Genomic DNA, 22,205 nt, shown 5'->3' with positions numbered 1-22,205 from the left:
GAGAAGACCACAAATAGGGATAAGAAAATTATCAAAAAAAAAAAAAAACCAAACCAGGTAATAAAATCACTGGTCAAGGCAAAACTACAGCAAAGGTAGCAGATCAACCACCTATGAAGATAACATGTAGGTTAAAAGACAAAAGTACTAAAATTACCTATTACAATGGTAAGAGGATAACAGAGAGACGTACAAAACAAGAGGTTAGTTATAGTTTCAAAAACATAAAATGTGGGAGGAGGGGAGTAAAAGCTAGAGATTTTAGAAAAAGGTCAAGCTAAAGAGACTATCAACTCAATATAGATTGCTATATATGTAGAATATTATGTAGGAACCTCATGGCAATCACAAACCGGAAACCTATAATAAGCAAACAAATAAGTAAGAGGAAAGAAATCAAACATATTACTAAAGAAAGCCATCAAACCACAAGGGAAGAGAGGAAGACAAGAAAGGAACAGAGAAGAACTACTAAAACACCCAGAAAAAGAAAGTAACAAAATGGCAATAAACACATTTTTATCAATAGCTACTTTAAATGTCAATGGACTAAATGTTCCAATCAAAAGACAGAGTGGCTGATTGGATAAAAAACAAGACCCATATATATGCTGCATACAAGAGACACACTTCAGACCTAAAGGCACTCACAAACTGAAAGTGAAAGGATGGAAAAAGATACTCCATGCAAATTACAAAGAAAAGAAAGCAGGGGTAGCAATACTTATATCAGACAAAATAGACTTTAAAACAAAATCTATAACAAGAAACAAAGAAGGGCACTACATAATGATAAAGGGAACAATCCAACAAGAGGATGTAACACTTGTAAATATCTATGCATCCAACATAGCAGCACCTAAATATATAAAGCAATTGCTTTTCTTTTTTCTTTTCTTTTTTTTTTTTTTTTGAGGAAGATCAGCCCTGAGCTAACTACTGCCAGTCCTCCTCTTTTTGCTGAGGAAGCCTGGCCCTGAGCTAACATCTGTGCCTATCTTCCTCTACTTTATATGTGGGATGCCTACCACAACATGGCATGCCAAGCAGTGCCATGTCTGCACCCGGGATCTGAACTGGTGAACCCTGGGCCACCAAGAAGTGGAACATGTGAACTTAACTGCTGTGCCACCGGGCCGGCCCCATAAAGCAATTATTAACAGACATAAAAGGAAAAATAGACAGTAACACAATAATAGTGAGGGACTTTCACACTACATTTACACCAATGGATAGAGCATCCAAACAGAAGATCAATGAGGAAACATTGGCCTTAAATGACACATTAGATCAGATGGACTTGGTAGATACATAAAGAACTTTCCATCCAAAAACTGCAGAATACACATTCTTTTCAAATGCACATGGAACATTCTCCAGGATTGATCACATATTTGGCCACAAAACAAGTCTCAATAAATTTAAGAAGATCGAAATAATACCAAGCACCTTTTCTGACCACAAAGCTATGAAACTGGAAATCAACTACAGGAAGAAAATCAGAAAAGCCACAAAAAATGTGGAGATAAACAAAATGCTACTGAACAATGACTGGGTCAATGAAGAAATAAAAGGAGAAATCAAAAAAAATACCTGGAGACAAATGAAAATGAAAACATGACACGCCAAAATCTATGGGATATGGCAAAAGTAGTTCTAAGAGGGAAGTTTATAGCAATTCAGGCCTACCTCAACAAACAGGAAAAATCCCAAATAAACAATCTAACTGCACCTAAAGGAACTGGAAAAAGAAGAATAAACAAAGCCCAAAATCAACAGAAGGAAGGAAATAATAAAAATCAGAGCAGAAATAAATGAAATAGAGACCCCCCCCAAAAAAAAATTTAAAAATTTAATGAAACCAAGAGCTGGTTCTCTGAACAGATAAACAAAATCGACAAACCTTTAGTTAGACTCACCAAGAAAAACAGAGAGAAGCCTCAAATAAATAAAATCAGAAATGAAACAGGGGAAATTACAATGGACACCTCAGAAATACAAAAGATTACAAGAGAATACTATGAAAAGCTATACACTAATAAATTGGATAATCTGGAAGAAATGGATAAATTCTTAGAATCATACGACCTTCCAGAACTGGATCAAGAAGAAATAGAGAATTTGAATACACCAATCACCAGTAAGATCGAAAAGGTAATAAAAAACCTCCCAAAAAATAAAAGTCCAGGACCAGATGGCTTCCCTGATGAATTCCACCAAACACTCAAAGAAGACGTAATACCTATCCTTCCCAAACTCTCCCAAAAAATTGAAGAGGAGGGGAGGCTTCCTAACTCATTCTACGAAGCCAACATTATCCTGATACCAAAACCAGATAAGGACAACACACAAAAAGAAAATTACAGGCCAACATCACTGATGAACATTGATGTAAAAAGTCCTCAACAAAATACTAGCAAATCGAATACAACAATACATTAAAAATATCATCCATCATGATCAAGTGGGTTTCATTTCAGGGATGCAGGAATGGTTCAATATCTGAAAATCAATCAACATGATACACCACATTAACAAAATAAAGAATAAAAACCACATGATCATCTCAATAGATGCAGAGAAAGCATTTGACAAGATATAGCATCCATTTATGATAAAAACTCTAAATAAAATGGGTATAGAAGGAAAATACCTCAACATAATAAAGGCCATATATAACAAACCCACAGCTAATATTATTCTCAATGGAGAAAAACTGAAAGCTATCCCTCTAAGAACAGGAACCAGACAAGGATGCCCACTGTCACCACTCTCATTTAACATAGTATTGGAAGTCCTAGCCAGAGCAATCAGGCAAGAAAAATAAATAAAAGGGATCCAAATTGGAAAAGAAGAAGTGAATCTGTCACTATTTGCAGATGACATGATTTTATATAGAAAACCCTAAAAAAGCCACTAAAAACTTTTAGAAATAATAAATGAATACATTCAAGAAACAGGATACAAAATCAATATATAAAAACTGATTGTGTTTCTATACACTAATAACAAAGTAGCAGAAAGAGAAATTAAGAATACAATCCCATTTACAATTGCAACAAATAGAATAAAATACCTAGGAATAAACTTAACCAAAGAGGAGAAAGATCTGTACACGGAAAACTATAAAACATTGTTGAAAGAAATTGAAGAAGACACAAAGAAATGGAAAGATATTCCGTGCTCTTGGATTGGAAGAATTAACATAGTTAAAATGTCCATACTTCCGTAAGCAACCTACAGATTCAATGCAATCCCGTTCAAAGTTCCAAAAACATTTTTCACAGAAATAGAACAGAGTCCTAAAATTTATATGGAACAACAAAAGACGTTGAATAGCCAAAGAAATCCTGAGGAAGAAAACAAAGCTGGAGGTATCACACTCCCTGATTTCAAAATATACTACAAAGCCATAGTAACCAAAACAGCATGGTACTGGCACAAAACAGACACACAGATCAATGGAACAGAATCAAGAGCCCAGAAATAAACCCACACATATACGGCCAGCTAATTTTCAACAAGGGAGCCAAGAATATACAATGGAGAAAAGACAGTCTCTTCAATAAATGGTGCTGGGAAAACCAGACAGCCAAATGTAAAAGAATGAAAGTAGACCATTGTCTTATACTGTGCACAAAAATCAACTCAAAATGGATTACAGACTTGAATGTAAGACCTGAAACCATGAAACTTCTAGAGGAAAACATAGGCAAGCATGCTCTTTGACATCAGTCTCAGCAGTATATTTTCAAGTACCATGTCTGACCAGGCAAGGGAAACAAAAGAAAAAATAAACAAATGGGACTACATCAAACTAAAAAGCTTCTGTACAGCAACAGAAACCATCAACAAAATGAAAAGACAACCTAACAACTGGGAGAAAATATTTGCAAACCATCTACTGGATAAGGGGTTAATATCCAAAATATACAAAGAACTCACACATCTCAACAACAAAAAACCAACCCAATTAAAAAATGGGCAAAAGATGTGAACAGAGATTTCTCCAAAGAAGATATATCGATGGCCAACAGGCACATGAAAACATGTTCAACATCCTTAACTATCAGGGAAATGCAAATCAAAACTACAATGAGATATCACCTCACTCTGGTCAGAATGGCTATAATTAACAGCTCAGGAGACAACAAGTGTTGGAGAGGATGTGGAGAGAAGGGAACTCTCATACACTGCTGGTGAGAGTGTAAACTAGTGCAGCCACTACGTAAAACAGTATGGAGTTTCCTCAGAAAATTGAGAATAGATCTACCAGATGATCCAGCTATTCCACTGCTGGATATTTATCCAAAGAACTTGAAAACACAAATGAGTAAAGATACATGCACCCCTATGTTTATCGCAGCATTATTCACAATAGCCAAGACTTGGAAGCAACCTAGGTGCCCATCAAGGGATGAATGGATAAAGAAGATGTGGTATATATACACAAGGGAATACTACTCAGTCATAAGAAATTAGGAAATCCAGCCATTTGTGACAACATGGATGGACCTTGAGGGTGTTATGCTGAGTGAAATACGTCAGAGGGAGAAGGTCAGATACCATGTGATCTCACTCATAAGTAGAAGACAAAAACAACGACAAACAAACACACAGCAACAGAGATTGGATTGGTGGTTACTAGAGGGGAAGGGGGGAGGGAGGAGGGCGAAATGGATTATTAGGCACATGTGTGTGGTGATGGATTGTAATTAGTTTTTGGGTGGTGAACACGATGTAATCTACACAGAATTCGAAATGTATTAAGACATACATCTGAAAGTTATATAACACTATAATCCAATGTTACTGCAAAAAAAAAAAAGAAATCCTATGAGACATTTGCCATGTAGTAAGATATTTAGAAGAAAACAGAAGGAAGAGGCAGCAGCTATAGCAGAAAAAGATAGTGTTTGAGAAAAATTATAAAAGTATCTTTCATTTAAAAAAAAAAAAAGAAGACAAATGTCAAGTTGACCTGGCAGTTGGGAGTTAACAGAGAAGGATTTTAAAGCAACTATTATAACTACACTCAGTATCTGTCCAACCTACTTACAGAGTTCTTCGAAGCTAAAGTATGGTCGGGCAGGCAAAAAGTGCTTTGAAAAGTTTTAACATACGCTATACCTACAACATAGAACTACAGATGGTCCCCAGTTTTCAAGTCTGTTCCCAGAAACCATACATTTAAGCAAACCATTGTAATATGCACAACCTTCCTTCTAGGAACAAGTTATACTTGAGGACTGAATTTCTGATCAAAACTCTGTTTTTAAATAAATCACAAGGTCAAATAATGATGTGTAATTATAAATCAATGTATTATTATAATATTAAATATTATAATGCCTATTCATTTTTAACAGTAAAACTGGGCCACATGTCACAGGCTAGGGAGAGGAGAGTGTGCACAGTGGTTACCACTGTGGGCTTAGAAGTCAGGCAGCCTGGGCTCAAATCCTGGCCTCAAGATATAACAGCCGTGTCTCTCTCCACGAGCTACTTAGCCTCTTTGCACCTTGGTTTCCTATACATAAATGTCAATAATAATAGTACCCGCCTCACAGGCTTGGGGTGACAACTCACACTCAGGGCCTATGCAGCAACCTGGTGCAGAGTCAAGTTCCGAATAAAGAGGAGGGGCAAGGGCGGTGACTTGATCAGCAGCCCGGCCAGCCAATCACAGAACCGGGAGTAGAACCCAGACCCGCTCTTCCATTTTAAATTACTTCTTCACAGAGCTTCTTCAAATAGGCACAAATGCACTGTAAATTGGTTATTCCAAGTTCCTTAAATACTATAAAATGTGCAAAACACATAAAAAGCACAACTCTGCCATGTCACAAATCTGATCAAACCACTATGTCTAGAAAGTAGAATATTTTATTTTTAAACATTTTTTTAATTCCTTTGACTTTGAAAGGTCTTCAGATGTGGTTTAGAAAGACACCATCCTTTCTAAAAAGTGATCTTTGGAAATTTACACGAGTGCCTCTTTTTCAATCACTTTCTTTGGTGCCCACAGAGCCCCTGAATCACCTCACACATGATCAGCGACAGCCTCTTTCTACAAGGATCTCACAGCAAGCTTTAGTGAGGGGAGACCAAGCACCTCTTGCTGATGGTTCTTGCAGTCACTGTTTTTCTTTTCTCTTCCTTCCTATTTCCCTAATAGCTAACACAGCATTAAGAAGTTCAAGCTGTAAAAAGTAACTGCCTATGAGTTTATCAGGGAAAGTCATATTTCTTTGCCTGAATGACATGAGGAGTGTTATTATTGCTTATGAAATTTGGCATTTTGCCTTTTAAAAAAAACAACAGGTAGGGGGCCCGCCCAATGCCGTAGTGGTTGAGTTTGTGCACTCCACTTCGGCAGCCCGGGGTTCACAGGTTTGGATCCCAGGTGTGAACCTGGCACTGCTCATTAAGCCATGCTGTGGTAGCACCCCACATAAAACAGAGGAAGCCTGGCACAGATCTAAGCTCAGCAACAATCTTCCTCAAGCAAAAAGAGGAAGATTGGCAATAGATGTTAGCTCAGGGCCAATCTTCCTCACAAAAAGACAAACAAAAACAAAAAAAAAACAGGTGTTGGGACAGGGAGCCACTGAGAGAGGTGACTTCCTTCCCCACACAGCCTTCCTCCTTCCTGTGACCGAGTACAGAGCTTGAGAAATGAAATACAGGAATTCATTAAACACTGAGTACATGGAAGCAAGGGAGATCATCTACGTGGGCAGATATGAACCAGAGCCAGGAGCCTCTGTCCCAATCCTCATTTTGTGAGGAGGAAAAATTAGAACCTTAAAAAGTTCTCAGAACAAGACCCCAATCCAACAACTGAGGCCAGAAAGAAGAGGGAGAATTTGGGGAAGCCCAAAGGGCTGCAGAACTTCTGACAAGTGCACAGCAAGAGGACTGGCCCGGGAGGCACTGAGGAGAACTCAGAAGGAATGTTCTGGAATTACAAGGAACACCCGGTCTGATCAAGGAGGGGTGGAACCTCAGCAAGGCAGAGACGATTCTGTTGTTTCCAGCTCCAGGCAAACATGACTTCCTGTTTGAAAGAGGTGGGCTTTGTCCCAACACATGATGACCTTCACAGGCCTACAGTCCGGTCTCCTAATTACACAGGAGGAGCCGTCTGAAGCTGAAGTGATTAACACAACGGTAAGTGATCAAAAGCTGAGGAATGTGGCGAATGAAGTACCTGGTGAGACCAGGAGTCACCAAGAAATCTGGATTCTTCCAGGGCCTGTCATCACCAGCTTGATGGCCCTGGGGGAGCTCTTTCTCCACCAATGGCCTCAGTTTCCTCATCTGCACAGAGTCACACTTGGGTGGGATGACCTCAGCAGCTCCTCTCCCTTCTGATTCCTGTGAAATCACTGTTGGCCATAAATGTCCTCATTGATACACCCATTTCCCACCTCGTGTGTGCATGTGTGCGTCCACACACACAAATAATTTTAGACTGCAATGACCCTGTCTGTTCCTTCAGCATGGTCAGTTCCACACTGTTGGCCAGAGTGAACTACCTCAGCTCCTAAAACTGGGCAAGATACCAGTAAACCAGGTCACGGGGGCACTGCGCATGCCAGATTTCCACAAACTGATCATCTTCTTATCACACCTACTGACAAAGCCAGTAAGAGTCAGAGCTCCTTATTTATTATCAAATGATTAAATAAGGTCCACAAAAACACTTCATATTCTTGCAACGCTCTATTTACGCAAAGCATTACTATTTTCCTCAACCCAGCTGGCTTCTGCCTCAGAGGGGGAGCCTCTCCTCGAAGTCTCTCTACTTTTCTCACTCCTGCCCTGTCCTCAGGGGCGGTCAAGCCCTACATCTCGGGGCTGCCCTCCCCCTTGCCAACAATGACCCCTCCTCAGCGGGTGCCTGTGGCCCTCATGGCCGGGGTTGCGTCATTTTCCACACTGTTCTCTCCCGGAGTTTCCCGAAGTGAACCACGGTCCATCAGTATCCTAAAGGTGGATGGGACTTTGAAGAGGGATAAACTAGGACAAACAACCTCACTTTGCAGATGACGGAACAAAGGTCCAAAGACTCATTTAAGTCATTTAAATCATTTCCATCTTGGGCAATAAGTCCTATTAAGAGCCCTCATGGACACCATTCTTGTCTCGCTCTTCTTTGCATTTGGTATAACAAAAACAGCTGCCATTCACTAAGCCTTATCTCTGGGCCTACCCAAGGCCTGCTCTGATGACTTCATTCAATTCTAACAACCCCAGGGAATCCATCACCATTTTACAGATAAGAAATTGAGACCCAGAGGGGCCAAGTAACTCAGTCGAGGTCACAGAGTGAACAGAGAGAGACACAGGTCTCCCACCAGGTCTGCAGGCCACAGGCCCAGATCTGCGCCCCACCAAAGCCGATGCTTTTAATCACTCCACCAACACTATTCCCTGACTTGTAGGGTGATGGACCGATAAATAGCTGCTGACTAATTAGTTAATGCCACTGCTATGGGCCTTCCTCCTCCCAAGATAAACACAGGCTGATCCTGGGGACATGAGAAAGATGCCAGCACACCCCCAGGAAGTCAGCCAGCCCTGTGGTGATGAGTGATGCTGGGAACAATGGACTGGACATCCACGGGCATCTGAGGGCCACTTTGAAGCACTCAAGGAGAGGTGGAGAAAAACATAAGCTCCCATCCAATGCAACTTTTAAACCACTGATTCACCACGCAAGGCAGTGTTGTCAAAAGAGCCTTAGCCACCACTGTTCGCGAAATTCCGTACATCGTTAAAAATAAAGCACCCTTTGTTGGTCCAACACTCCCTGTGGAGCCAGTTGGGAGACACCATCCTGACAAGCTGGAGTTCACCCTTTCAGGATGAGGAATATAAATTGAGTCAGTTCTATTTCTTCCACCGCCGGAACACACAGTTCTAGCGATCAAGGGGTGTAAGTAGGAATGGCTCCCCTCCTCTTAAACCTAACAGAATTTTTGCTTCCTGGCCCTACAGCTTTTGGATCTGCTGGTTTGGAGGTCTTGGTTCCCATGGGAGGAATGCTTCCACCAGACGACACAGCAATGGTTTCACCAAACCGGAAGCTGAGATGGCCCCTTGGCCATTTTGGATTATGACTGTCATAGAAACAAAAGACTAAGAAGGTGGTTGCTACTGTACTGGCTGGGGTGAGGGATCCCAATTTCCATGGGGAAATTGAATGTTGCCGCAAAATGAAACCAGGGAAGTCTCTGGAGTGCCTCTCGGTACTTCCATTTCCAAGGGTAAATGTTAATGGAAAACTAAAGCAACAGAAAGAGAGGGAGAGAGAGAGAACCAGTAAGAACTTAGATTCCTAGATCATTCCACCAGGCAACGAACCCCAGCCAGTGAGGTGTTGGCTGAGGGCAAAGCCGAGTCCAACAGTCACAGCATCCGTATCTGAGCAACACCCATTCTCCTAGCTCCACCAGCCCCATCTGAACATCCTGCATCCTGCAGACTGTCACCCAGAGAAGGACACCGTGCCAGCTGGGACTTTGTGTCTCTTTTTGGTGAAAGAGTGAAAGCACTGTAAGAAAAACAGCTGTATCTTGTTAAGCCAAAAGAAAGTCGTTTCATGTCACATTAAAAATGTGGAGAAGGACGTATGGATGCTGAGAATTTGGAGGTGTGGACGGTGCTGGTCATTCAGTTGCTGTCTCTCAGGTTCAGATCCACCTTCGAGACCCTGATCTGTGCTGTGAGCCAGGACCCTGCAAACCGCAGCCCTCCTTTTCCCGCTGACTTCCTACTAGGGTCTGCCAGCGGGGGCTCTCGATGGAGATCAGACGGCAGGAGAGGAGAAAAGGGCCCTCCTTCTTTGTCTGCAGCACTTCATCCTGGTGGCAGCAGCTGGTTCTAACCCCCAGCATCTTTCAATACTCCCAGGAGCAGCCTCATGTAGCTCACTGGTAAATAATGAGGACAGAGCAGTTAATGAGATAGAAATGGCCTCTATCCTCAGGTTGCTTAAAATCCGGCAAGGGAGATGACACTGCACAAATAAGGAGCTGTGATCACCACTGTGAAGACGTACAGGTTCCTCTGAGAGCACACTGCAGAAGGTCTGGGGATGATGTCAGTGGGATGGTTACATTCTGGGACTTCGGGCTATTGGCACAAATAGAGAAGGATAATGGCACCAAACCACATTCACAGGATCAACTCAGACTGTGTCATCCACCTGGAGTCAATATACCGTTAAAGAGGGCTGGAGTGAACGTGCAGGAATTTTTTTAATCGTCCTGCATTACAGAGTTTTGACATTAATCATTCAGTCATTCAACAAGTACCCTCAGCACTAAGTCTCTGAGGGCTGAGCCATGAACAAGGCAAAGTCATGCCCTCGTGGAGCTTATGTTTTGGTTGCAGGCCACCATCAATAAGGACAAAACAATAAAATCATATGATTTCAGATGATGACAAGTTCCACAAAGAAAATAAAGCAGGTGGCAGAGGTTGAAAGTGAATGGGGCCAGGGGAGGGGCTGTTTCAGGCAGGATGGTAAGAGACGGTGGCATTTGAACAGAAACCAGGACGAGCAGAAGGAATGAGCCAGGAGAAGACCTGCAGGCAGACCCTTCCAGGCAGAGGGGCTCCTAACACCATTAGAGAGAAACACTCAGGCCATGGCGGGGTATCCGAGGGCCTGGGCAACGCCCTCCTGGAAGGAGACTCTGTCGAGGGGGAAAGCTGTCTGCTTGTTTCCAGCAAATCCTACAAGTCAGACGTAGCTCAGTGGTTGAGTTCACATCCCCACTCTGGCGTGTGGTTATTTTTCTTTACTTTCAATTTACATCACAAGCTGGAGAGAAATGAATTACATCCCCCTGGGTTTCTCTGTTCCATACAATTAAGAAAAGCTATTTCTTAGTCACAAGGCAGATGACGACATGAAGATTTCCCATTTTCTCTTGGCGGGGAGGCTGTCATCACTCAATATTAATTGATCCTACTTTCCATCCATAAAGCAGAGGCTGAAACAAATTTCTGGTCACAAAAATGACAACTATTTCACTATTAAGGTAAATTATTAATAGCGTCTCCATTAAAGCATGCTCGTGTTCAGGGGCATCAGCCGCCTCAACTCTTACAGTGTTTCTTTAACAGGGAAACAATGAGTAAATTATTGTCTTCCCTCCTGATACTGGATCAATCGCCAGCACCTATCTCATTTACGGTTGCCAGAGATTTTGCACCATTTCATCACAACTAGGAAACACAGAAAGGGTGTCACATCTTGGGTTCCCAGCAGAAGAGCATGTCAATCGAATGCAATTTTATTTTCTTGCTAGAGAGCAAATAAAGGGAAAACAGCAAGAAGACACAGGAAACGCTCAAAAACTCAGGAGAGTTGGTATCATTTATATATTTTTTTTCTTTCCCTAAACAAAAATTTGATGCTTATTTTGAGAGTAGGGGGAGTGAATGAGAGGAACCCAGTTAAGAAAAAGAAAGAAAAGAGAAAAAAAATCCAGTTGTATCTACAAGTAAAGAGCCCATGATGAACAGGGGCCGTTGGAAAGAGCAGACCTTCACAGCTACCAATGGGGATGACCCAACGCTGGCATCCAGTGAGGGACAATCCTCAAATTTGAGAGCGGGCTCAGGACGCTCTTCCCGTCCAACTCCTTTCCCGTCATTTACTCATCTAAGTGCTAGGGCCTTGTGGAAGGGCAACCCCAGGGCATTTGCATTTCATCAATATGTTTAAATGTCGCAAATCTTGACTTTCACAGCTGGAAGCCAAGCTCAACAATTTCAACCAGGCTGGTGGTTCCAACCATAACTGTGCTTGAAGCAGAAGGCTTTTCTTAGACATATAATTTAGTCTTCAGAAGAGAGGCACTCTGCTCAACAAGGCCCATGGCATGAAATCCGAGAGATGCTGTGGAGGTGGTCCATGGCATCAAAGAAAGGACGAGATGGAAAAATGGACAGCCATCATCTGCCTCCAGACTGGCAGATCATGTAGGGATCACTCTAGCTGATGGCCTCTAAGGGACCCGTGCACCCCTCTCCCAGGTGCTGTGTGTTGCCTGCCCCTTCCTCTGGAAAACTGCCCTCAGCCAAATGGGAGCCACCTGGTCTGGGAGCTGAAGAGGCTTGAGAGGGTCCAAAAGCTATAAATGTGGCCCCTTCTTTCTACTCATTGTGGCAGAAACTGTGGACTGTGTCAATTAAAACCCATTGCCACCTCCTTCAAGCTACCCCTCCTGGAACATAGAGGCTGGAAGCTAAAAACTACATTTCCCATTTACAGATGAGGAAACTAGGCACAGAGAGGTTAAGTGACTTTCTCAAGGTCACACAGCTAATAAGTGGCAAAGCCAGAATTTGAAGTCTGGCTCAAGAGTCTGTGTTCTCGACATTCCACAGTGCTCCCTCTCACAGAGGAGCAAGACTTTTAACATAAACTGCCTGTATTAGTTATCTGATGACGTGTAACAAATTACCCCCAAAATGAGTGGCTTAAAACAACAAACCTTTATGACCTCCCAGTTTCTGTGAGTCAAGAATCTAGGTGCAGCTTAGCTGGGAGCCTCTGGCTCAAGGCCTCTCGTGACACAGCATCAGGGCATTGGCAAGGGCTGGAGGGAGCTCAAGGCTTGGCGGGGGAGGACCTACTTGGAAGCTCACATACAGGGTGCTGGCAGGCTGGCCTCGGGTCCTCCAGGGCTGCCCGAGGAGGCCCCAGGTCCTCTCTGGCTGCCAGCAGGGGTCTTCCCTATGGTCCTCGCCACGTGGGTCTCTCCAATGGGCCGTTCACAACACGGCAGCTGGTTTCTCTCAGAGGGAGAGAGGAAGAGCGAGTCCAAGACGCAGTCAGCGTCTTTTTGTATCTTCATCTCAGCAGTGACATCCCATCCCTTTTTTTTCCCCCAAGTAATTTTACTGGGAATATAATGGTTTATAACATTGTGTAATGTCAGGTGTATGTTATTGTTTATCAATTCCTGAATACACTTCATCGTGCTCACCCCCAGTAGTTCAGTCTTTATCCATCACCAGACATATGTGCCCCTTTGTCCCTTTCGCCCAACCCCCCACTCCCTCCCCTCTGGTAACCACTCATCTGTTCTCTTTTTCCATGTGTTTGTAATCTTCCACATATGAGTAATATCATGCAGTATTTGTCTTTCTCTGTCTGGCTTATTTTGCTTAAATCATACCCTCAGGGTCCATCCATGTTGTTGCAAATGGGGTGATTTTGTCTTTTTTGTAGCTGAGTAATATTCCATTGTATATATATACCACGTCTCCTTTATCCATTCACCTATAGGGCACTTGGGTTGCTTCCACTTCTTGGCTATAGTGAATAATTCTGTGATGAACATAGGAGTGCATAGATCTCTTTGGATCATTGATTTCAAATTCTTTGGATAAATACCCAGTAGTGGAATAGCTGGATCATATGGTATTTCTATTTTTAATTTTTTAAGAAATCTCCACAGTGTTTTCCATAGGTGCTGCACCAGTTTGCATTCCCACCAGCAGTGTATGAGGGTTCCCTTTTCTCCACATCCGCTCCAACATTTGTTATTTTTTGTCTTGATGATTATACCTATTCTTAACAGGTGTAAGGTGATATTTCATTGTAGTTGTGATTTGCATTTCCTTAATAATTAGTGATGCTGAGCATCGTTTCATGTGTCTGTTGGCCATCTGTATATCTTCCTTAGAAAAATGTCTGTTCGTATCCTCTGCCCATTTTTTGATGGGGTTGTTTGGGTTTTTTTGTTGAGTTGTATGAGTTCTTTATGCATTTTGGAGATCAACCCCTTGACTGATAACTGATCTGCAAATATTTTCTCCCAGTTGAAGGAAATACAGGCAGTACACTCTTTGACACATTTTTTCGAATACCATGTCTACTTGGGTAAGGGAAACAAAAGAGAAAGTTAAGAAATGGGACACCCATCCCTTTGGCCGTACCCTATTCACCAGCAGCAAGTCACTAGGCGCCCCCACACTCAAGGGGAGGGGATTACAGCTGGGCGTGGGCACCCGAAGGCAGGATCGTTGGAGCCATCTTGGAGGGTTCTTACCATGCTGTTCAGTATCACACAACTAACGAGTCCAGTTTAAAGCTGTTTTTACCTCCGTTAACTTGGCTCCCAACTCCAAGCCCTGTCCAGGACCCCAACACTCCTCCTGGTTTGCAGAACAAAACCTTGGCGGGTTCACCTCTCTGGGGCGCTGGCCCCCATCACCTGCCTTAAGCCACCTCTGACTTCTCGCTTTAGAGCAAAGAAAGTAAAGAGTATTAAGAGAAAGATAAGTTTTGTTGGATTTTAGTTATTTGGGTCTAATCCATTTCTATGAAGTCCACAGTAAGAAACCACCAAGTAGAAATACGAGTAAGTTTTTGTTTTAATTTACAGTTTCCAGGTTGGCAAGAAACAGTGGTGAGACAAGGAGCAGTTGGGCCAACCAGTTTGGGGGATAAAACAAGGCAACGCACAGAGTCCTCGGTGCCCTTCTCTCTGCTCCTAGTCGTCTTTCCGGCATCACCTCAGCCCAGGCTGTCAGGAGAAGCAGCAGCAGCTTTTCTTCCACAAGCCTCATCTCATTCCAGCCAAAAAGACCCTCTCTCGCTAGGAAAGCCATAATGGACTGAAAGCTTGGGAGCACAGCCCAGGGCACCCCCGATGCATCAATTAAGTCTCTAGAAGCTCAGCCTGGGCATGAGCAGCCCAGACGACTGCCTCACCCCCAGGAAGCTGGTTTGCCCCAGGCACCAATCCAGGGCTTTCCCAAGCCGCAGGTGGCAGGCCCAGGGAGCAGACTCACTCTAGGATTTCGAGGGCCTTCCTTTGCCCACCAAGCAGTAAACAGATCTCCAGCCATGCAGGGCCTGGCAGGTCAAAGATAACCCATGGTCAGTTGAGGCAGACGCTCCTTCAAGACAACACTCAGACTCAAGGAAGGCTGTGCCCGCACTGGCCTGGTTTCCTGATATGGGAAAACGGACACTAGGCTAGGACATTAGGAACGTAGAAAGGGGTGGGATGTTTTAGACACTGGCTCCTCCAGTGAGAGCTGCAGCATTTTATACGCCTTCGCATGTCCAGCCTGGAGCCTGAGAAAGAGCAGGTAATCAATAAATAACCAATTTTATTAATTTTGTCAAATGACACTGTCAGACAAGACTGCTTTCTCCATTAAGGGCAGTCTGCCCTACCAAGTATGCCAGCTCTGTATATTACTAATCTTACATCAGAAGCAACATTCTTTCCATATGGCACCAAATTCTTTTCATGCTTCCCAAGTAACTCTGAATTTACACCTGAGACGCCCAACTGAAATAACCCCCTTCCTCTTTTAAGAGGACCCAATCAGGCTGTCACACTAACGTAGATGCCTCCCAATAAATCACAGGTATGACCTGAAAAGTAGGTTTATGCAACGAATGGAAAAAAATCTCAGCCACTAAGTGTAGCAGGGACCCGTCACCTACATAATTTTTATTCATCAGGAGATCCAACCTGTAAATAAAGAACAGCTTAAGGCACGTCTGAAACACAGAACTGAGGAAATGACTTTCTAGACCAAATGACAGTGACAGGCAACTTGAAGCCAGAATTACCTACCTTTTCACACCAGAATTGCTTTCGAAAATATTTCATTGATAAAATTCAACAGGCCTCCTTCCATCTGAAGCATCCATGAAATCCGGCCAAAGCAGTGGAGAAAGCCTCTTCATAAAAATTCTTTGAAGCAATATCACTAATAACAATAATTAGTAGGGGGCACAGAACATTAACTTGTTTTCTGTTCTGTTTTAACCAAATTAGATAAAAATTATTACCGCTATCGCAGCATAGCTTTTATGAATCCCCGCAGAAAAATAATTCAGTTTTGCTTTGACAGATAACAGCCATCACCAAGGGAGTTTTTTTTTAATGAAGGCAGCCTTAAGTCACTGAAATTTACTGGTTGCATGCACGCGCGCACACACACACACCCCTTGTCACACAAGACTGACTGTTGTTTCTTGGTCTGGATTTAAAGTAACTGGGAAAACAGCAAGTTTTTACATTAAGAAAGAAATGCAAAAAATGCCTTCCGTCCTTTTCAATCTAATCTTACTACTTCCATTAGTGAATATTTAACAACAACATTAATACTAATAGCAGACTTGGCGACATCATCAAAAGCAACAACAACACAGAAGATGGATATAGCAGCTCTGCTCAGAAAAGCTTCAAGCCATGTCACACATATTATCTCATTTATCTTTAAAAATCCCCACAAACTGTAAAAGCATATATTTATCTGCGGTGAGACATGTTTTATGGGAACTGATTTGCTTACCACCCTTTGCATCTTCTGTCTAAAAGCAGGGTCTGTTTTTAGCACACCTCCCAACCAGAACCTCAACTCATAACTCATGCCACTGACTTCCGTTCCTGACTCTTAAACCAAAAAGTGCACCAACTCTCAGCAATTACAGAAACCGAAAACAAAAATGAAACGCAGGGAGGAAATTAAATAAATTCACAGCACCCAATAATTGCTGTTGCCCAAACTGAAATTAGATAAATATACGCACACACTCTCCACGAAAACTCTGCTACACAATTTATTACTGAGCAGTGAAAGGAAACAGAAGCCGAAAGCGGGTCAAGAGAAGCTGTTTAATCTAATAGTCTGGAAATTATATTGGAAGGGACAGATGGCTCCACAGAAGCTGATGCTACCTAGAGGAGCAAGGAGCGATTTTCTAGGAAAGAAAAACGCTTCTCTACCCGACTGCATGTACTATTTTCAGCAAAGGAGGAGACTATATTCAGCACAGGACAAGCTCTGAGCTTGGCGCAGGGACAAGACTGGGACTAAGTGGCAGCCATCCACACGTACCCAACTTCAGACTCGGCCTTCCAAATCTGAGCTGGAGGTCAAACAGCCCTATTTTAATAGCAGCCACAAACGGAAGCCAACGCTCTACTCCAGTGGGTTAGGGACCAACATTCGTGATCCTGGCAAACAAGAAAAGTGTTTCTCAGCAGGTGGTGGGCAGTGTGATCCGAACGTGGCTTCCAACCCCCAGGCCCTGAGGGTCCCGGGCAGCAGCAAGACACAGGTCACATGGAGCCGGAGGACCAAGTTTAAGCTGTGGCCCTGCAAGTCAGGACCACCTGGGACTGAGCCTCCCCATCCACGCAACAGGTCTGAAAAGTCACCGATCGAGTTGTAAGGCTTACTTGAGCTAAAGTATAGGAAGCTGCACAGCACAACACTCAGCTGCTATTCTCATCCCCACTCCCTGTGACTCACCAAGATATACAGGTAAGTTCACCCCAGAGCAGGGCTCAACTGAAGGGAGGGCCGTCACAGTTGGGGTCTTCAAACGACAGATCAGAGTCTACCGAACCCCAAAGCTGTAACTGAGAGACCTGTGGTACAGCTGATGTTGCTTAAAAGCAAAGGATTTGAAGAAAGCAACTCTGAGTTCTGATTCTAGCCTTATTCCTGTGTGACCATGGACATGTTGGTTACCCTCTCTGAGCCTTGTTTCCTCATCTGTAACATCAGGATCTTGTAAGAATTAACTTACACTAAGCATGGTGTGTGGTTCATTGGCTGTAATTACTGTTGTTAGTGTTACCAATAATAATAATGTCATCAAGGGCTGGCCCGGTGGCGCAGCAGTTAAGTTCGCACATTCTGTTTCAGCAACCTGGGGTTTGCCAGTTTGGATCCCAGGTGTGGACCTATGCACTGCTTGGCAAGCCATGCTGTGGCAGGCGTCTCACATATAAAGTAGAGGAAGATGGGCATGGATGTTAGCTCAGGGCCAGTCTTCCTCAGCAAAAAGAGGAGGATTGGCAGCAGATGTTAGCTCAGGGCTAATCTTCCTCAAAAATAAAAAAATAAAAAAAAATAATAATGTCATCAACATCCAAGCCCGTTGCTCCCGTCACACCTCATCATCTGCAGGGATCCTCAGCAAGCCAAGAGAGGGCACAGGAGCAGAACCACCTCTCTGCCATTAAGATTCAGGGCTGCAGCAGGAGGACCCTCCCTCAGGGGTGAGTTTAAAGTTGGAGGGATATAAAAAGTCACCCCCCAACTCAGACCAGGGGACTTCCTGCCTTACGCTGTGACATCACCGGCTGCTCTGGGCCTCGCTTCGACCCACCCACCTCCCCTCCTTCATGGCCTCTGAGATTTTGCCTCAAATTTGGTTGGTTGGTTGGTTTTATCTGAAAAAAATACCATCAACATCACTGGCTTTGTGTTCAGTTCTGCTGAAGAGCTGCAAACACTACAGACAAATTTGTTACTTTCTGAAGCTGCAGATATCATATGCGGAGAGAGAATAAATAACTCATACGGACGGCACACCAGCCCTTCAGGGCCCCTGAGGCTCCATCTCAAGGAAGCCCCACGGCAAAACCCACTTGAAACCAAGAATCCTCCTCTAACGCAAATAACCACGCCTCCCCCAGTTCTTTTCTTTCTTTCCACAGCTTCCTGTCTTGGGCTTCCCTGTAAAGAATGACCCACATGTGCAGGCACCTGCAGCCAGCTGTCACTCCCAGCCAGCTCCCTGATGCATCACAGACCCAAACTCAGTCCATTAACACTTGTTCTAGGTTGTCAACTCTAGGTCACTGCTGTGGGGCCTGGTGAGACTGGCAAGGGCAAGGCCAAGCAGTAGACAAGGGAGGCAGGGAACAGAGGTGGCAGAGACCTCACCGAGGCAAAGGCTTCCAGAAAAGAGTGGAGGACGAGGCCAGACCACAGCCTACAGGCTGCTTCTCAGGTGGAGTGGTTGGAGCTAAGCGTGATGAGCCATGAAGATGTTGGGGGTGTAACTGGGCCCCCGATATGCCTGGTGTGTGCTGGCCAGAGCCATAGCCGGGCTGTGCCTCCCTGCCCTACACAAGCGGGAAGGGCACAGACTCGCCAAGACCCCCGAGTCAAGAAGGGGCTGTCTGCAGACCCCCAACCATTGGCCACAAACCTGCTCCTGAAACCCTCCTGTACGCCCTTTCCTTCAGCTGAGCCCGGCCACCCCCTCGCACACACTCATTCCCATCCACGCAGCCTCTCATCCCCAAAGCCAACCTGCCCTCCCATGTCCTCCACTGTCCCCTTCCACAGCGATCGGTCACCCCCGAGGGCTGGGCTGTCAGGGAAGAGAGCCTGGAGAAGGCGAAGCTTTTCCTGGATCTTGGTGGAGGAAGAGGACCCCGACTGGCCTTGGGCGTGGGGGAAGACGGCAGCGTTCCACACGGGCGCCGTGCAGGCAAAGAGAGAGGCGTGGGATGCGTGCTTCCATTTCAGGGACCGCGAGTAGTTCCTGGGATGGCTGTTGGCATAAGAGGGTAAGGAGGGATAGGAGGGAGCCAGGGTGAGAGGTGTTGGCTTTTCCGAGGGACAACCATTTAAGGTTTTAGGGAGCCCTGGGGAGGTGGGGTGTCCATTCAGTATGACTGGGTTTCAGTTACAACTGAGACGTGCAGGACTCAGGTAAGGAGGACGTTTTCGGATGCCGGGGGTAATTTACTGCCCATGGTCTAGCCCAGTGGTTTTCAATGTGGTCCTCATAGTAGCAACAGCAAGCAGCAGCATTACTCGAGAACTTGCTAGCAATGCAAAATCTTGGGCGCCATCCAGACCTAAGAATGACAAATGCCAGGGACAGTGGCTCAGCCGTCTCAGCCCACCAGGTGATTCTGATCTTGCTAAAGTTTGAGGACAACTGTTTGTACCCGGGCTTCCCAACCCACCCCGTGTCACACACTTGCTCAGCACGCTGCAGGGAAAAACCAGTCTGTGCGGAACTGGAGGTGACCTGCAGGAGATTCAAACAGCCCCAAGGCCTGAAGGGAAACAAAATCTCAGCACAGGTGACCCATCCAGGGGTAACCAGTTGGGGTCCCCAGGCTTACAGCAACCACCCAGCACTGAACAAACGCCCACTCACTCGTTCTCGACCACGGCTGCACACTGGCATCATCTGCAGTTTCAAAAAATACTGATGTCTGGGTCCCTTCCCCAGAGTGACTTAATTGGCCTGGGGTGCAGCCTGGGCATGGAAATTTTATAAGCAGAGTTTGAGAATCATTGTGTCAACTGACACTGTTTTTGTATTAGAAGTATGGCCTGTCCTTGCAAATATATTACAAGCTACTTCAAGGAAATAAATGATGAGTTGGTCATACTTAGGTATGTAAGTATTTAGTGAATTTTATACTTAGCGCACCAGTATCATTTTTTTCTGCCATCTCCACTTAGATAAGAGAAATTTGCACTCCACCTGGTCTTTGCAGGTTCTCAAAGTATGGTCCCCAGACCAGCAGTATCAGCATCTCCCAGAAAATTGTTACAAATACAGATTCTCAGGCCATTCCCAGACCTAGTGAATCAGAAACTGTGAGGCTGAGGCCTGGGATTCTGGGTTTTCAAGAGCCCTCGGGTGATTCTGATTCACCCTCAAGTTGCAGAACCACTACGTTAAAGAAATCATTAGTTCTGAAGGCTCGTAGTCTTCCTCTGGAGGTCAACTATTTTGGACGATATCCTAGAACTTGCTTATCAGCTCCCTCCATGACCCATGAAATCAGACAGGCTAACAGTGCCGGGATTTATAACCAGCCATTAGGCGTCCAAGCTCTTAGCCCCCAAACACTAATCTGTTCATTTTTAGACTTTAATGTAAACTGTGATCCATCTTTTAAGATGAGTCATTTTCCTGGTTGTGGAAAGAGATTAAAAGGACAACTTAAATAGGATTATCAGCTGTTTCTGCAGTTGTGTTTAGGGCTAAGGTTATCCAGATTGGGAAGTTAAATAAAAACTGGACCCTAAATGATTCATTGCACAATATGCATGTTTTGAATAAGGAATGTCATGCTGTGTCATTATCATGACCACTCAAAATTTATATACAGAGCTTAAGGCTAAAATGCTGGCAGCCAAAATCCAAGAATGAGCGTGGTCAGCACAATGTCGAAGAAAAAATCCCAAAGGTCAGCTCTTAAAGACCTCGTAGACAGGAAAACCACAAAGATGGGAATTGTAAAAATGTGGCAATGCAAACTGGTCCTAAAACTGTAATGTGTGTCATGGGAATGTTTGATAAGTAGGAATTTAAGAGGAGAAACAGAAGACGAGTTTGAAGAGGATGTGCAATGGAGCATGAGTTACTTTTCAACTTTTCATTTAGTTTAAACCCACCACAGCTTGCAGCAGATTCAGGAACCAAGACGTCCCAACATGCAGGCTCCCTGTTCAGTAAGATGACGGTCAAGATGGGCCACAAACATCCAGCCCCTTGGTGGCCTAGAGCAAGTGGCTTTTACAACCTCTCCAAACTCAAGATCTCAATTTCTTCTTCTATACCATGGAGGGAACTCCACCGATCTCATACGATTGTTGGTAGTTTGTTTAAAATTGATTAATACACTAGGTGCCGAATAAATAGTAGCTGTAATTATCACCTGTAAAAAAGGAAGCGACTAACTCTCACACAGCATTGTTGGATTGTAAAATGGTGCAACCTCTCTGGAAGACAGTCGGGCAGTTTCCTATAAAGGTGAACATGCACTCACCATACAGCCCAGCAATTCCACTCCTGCCTATTTACCCAACAGAAATGAGAACGGCTGTCAACACAAGACTTGTTCACAAAAGTTCACTGCAGCTTTTCTCATAAAAGCCCCAAACTGGAAACAGCCCACATGCTCAACAGGAGAAGGATTAGAGAAATTGTGGCACATTCAAACAACGCAATATTACTCAGAAACAAAGGAATGAGCTCTCAACATGTGCAGCAGCGTGGATGGATTGCAAAGGCGTCACGCTGAGTAAGAAGTCAGACAGCAGAGAACACACACTGTATGATTCCATCTCGACGTTATTCTAAAAGAGGCAAAGTGAAGCTACGGTGACGGAAGGCAGATCAGGAGTTGTCTGGGGAGGGGGGAGGGAAGCTGGAGGGGATTTTCCAGGGGATGGAAAAGTCCCACATCTTGAGCGTGGTCGTAGTGACACAGGTGTCTACGTTTTCCAAAACTCATCAACCCAGACGCTGACTATGGGTGCATTTTACTGTACATCAGTTATACGTCAATAAAGTTACTTAAACAAATACACTGAGACGCCATTCAGAAGGCCGGACAGGTTGGCACTGAGCTCTCTTTCACGTGCAGTAGAAA

At 44.2% G+C, this 22,205-nt stretch overlaps 1 protein-coding gene and 1 long non-coding RNA gene across 3 annotated transcripts in view; both read right to left on the bottom strand.

The window, feature by feature from the left end:
* The window catches only part of RFTN1 (raftlin, lipid raft linker 1), a 198,026-nt gene that overhangs the window by 152,685 nt on the left and 23,136 nt on the right, over positions 1–22,205 (bottom strand). The gene's annotated exons all lie outside the window — the stretch shown is intronic.
* LOC139041409 (uncharacterized) lies at positions 14,390–16,430 on the bottom strand. The gene is made up of 3 exons (XR_011496495.1): positions 16,351–16,430; positions 15,627–15,762; positions 14,390–15,115 (listed from the first exon to the last, which is right to left on the bottom strand). It is a non-coding gene; the product is annotated as an uncharacterized lncRNA (long non-coding RNA).

This window comes from Equus asinus, chromosome 21, assembly GCF_041296235.1.
Source record: "Equus asinus isolate D_3611 breed Donkey chromosome 21, EquAss-T2T_v2, whole genome shotgun sequence".
NCBI lineage: Eukaryota > Metazoa > Chordata > Mammalia > Perissodactyla > Equidae > Equus > Equus asinus.
The sequence above is the reverse complement of the archived record's forward strand: the minus strand, read 5'-3'. Positions and strand labels throughout refer to the sequence as shown.